General features: G+C 40.7%; 1 non-coding gene across 1 annotated transcript; it reads right to left on the bottom strand.

Moving 5' to 3' along the window:
* Positions 1 to 589: 589 nt before the first annotated feature.
* On the bottom strand, positions 590 to 694 carry LOC145784913 (U6 spliceosomal RNA). Its single transcript, XR_014291081.1, has one exon. It is a non-coding gene; the product is annotated as a U6 spliceosomal RNA (small nuclear RNA).
* Between the last annotated feature and the right edge of the window lie 928 nt (positions 695 to 1,622).

Below are 1,622 nucleotides of genomic sequence, written 5' to 3'. Positions count from 1 at the left end.
AATTGCGAAACTGCAAAAAAAATGTTTGCGGAAACTGCGATCAGCGAGGGTTAGAGCATAGATCAGGGGTCACCAACTGGCGGCCCGCCACGCTGTATCGCTGCGGCCCGCGAAAGGTATCAGCGTACAAGTATAACCAAAAATACTTTTCTTGAGGAGTTAAAGAGCACGAAGACAAAAAATACTTTCCGGGAAGCATATTTTCGTTTTGCATACGATTCCACCGACCGACCAATCAGATTATAGTTCTCGGTTGGGTTTGCTTAAAGTTATTCCAATGCGATGTCCAGCCACACTGATCCAGTGATTGATTAAAACGTCTGTTTTCGAATTTCGATGTCTGTGAGCATAAGGTTGCTTATTTTAAGTTTGCAAATGTCATGTAAACACTAGTGTGCGTTTCACCGTTATTGTGTTTCACGAGCAGTGTTCTCTTTATGCAAGTTTTTGTTGGCAAAATAGGTCGGTGTGCCAACTCAATTTATAATAAATTGGCAAAATATTATATATAAATTTAAAGACTTTTTCTGATTGTATTATGAAAATATTTAGCTTAGTAGGCCTACTGCAAAATGTTTTTTTTTTTTAAAGAAATATGGAACGCTTCACGATTTTACGTGTCATCCTTGCGCAGGGGCCGTGCTAATTTTCTCTGTATCGTTCCAATTTTAGTATATGTTCTGCCGAAGCAAGTTCTGCAAAATGTTGTTAATCAACAATTCTTGCCATGCTGATAAGCACCGCAAGTGACAGTTGTCTAATAGTCAAAGGAAGACGGTTTTGTAGACTCTCACAAAAAGGATGAAAAACCAACTCATTGCTTTTTTAGAGGGAAGACTGTTCATGAATTACGATAGAATTACGATTTTTGGGTGATTTCCACAAGCGTTTGTTTCATGGTGCCTGGTTTCTTTTTCCCTGTTATTGGAGCCTATTTTTCGCTGATATGTTTGCAGGTCACTATTGTATGCAGCCTGATGAAACCGCGGCTCGTCTCTCTATAAGTGCGTAAAACAAGTGGCCTCGTTTATTAGGCATTGTTAAAAAGTCAAAAGTGTTGTAAAAGGAGCTTGGCCTGCCAGTAGCGTCGTTCGATTAATTTTGTTCCTGCGGTATTCTAACATATTAAATATGAACAACATGTAACGCTGAATACTGGGTACGAAATGCATTCTTTTCTAGCATAAGAGTCAACCTACCTAACATTTTATTAGTGCGGCCCGCCACAGCTCTCCTTAGTGCCAAAGTGGCCCGCACGCAAAAAAGGTTGGTGACCCCTGGCATAGATTATTCTATGGTTAGGGTAAAAGTTAGCGGAAACTGCGGAAAAATGTTTGCGGAAACTGCGATCAGCGAGGGTTAGGGTTAGAGCATAGATTACTCTATGGTTACAATTAGGGTAAGGGGTAACGGAAACTGTGGAAAAAATTGTGCAGAAACTGCGATCAGCGAGGGTTTGGGTTAGAGCATAGATTACTCTATGGTTAGGGTTAGCGGAAACTGCGGAAAAATGTTTGCGGAAACTGCGATCAGCGGACTTCGGTTTTGAGCTATTTTTTCTCTGGATCTTTTCAGGAGGAAAATTTTAAAATGATTGCGGAAACTGCGATCAGCGACTTCGG

The sequence above is a fragment of the Aplidium turbinatum genome, chromosome 15, assembly GCF_918807975.1.
Source record: "Aplidium turbinatum chromosome 15, kaAplTurb1.1, whole genome shotgun sequence".
Taxonomy (NCBI): Eukaryota; Metazoa; Chordata; class Ascidiacea; order Aplousobranchia; family Polyclinidae; genus Aplidium; species Aplidium turbinatum.
This window is presented reverse-complemented; position numbering and strand designations above follow the sequence as displayed.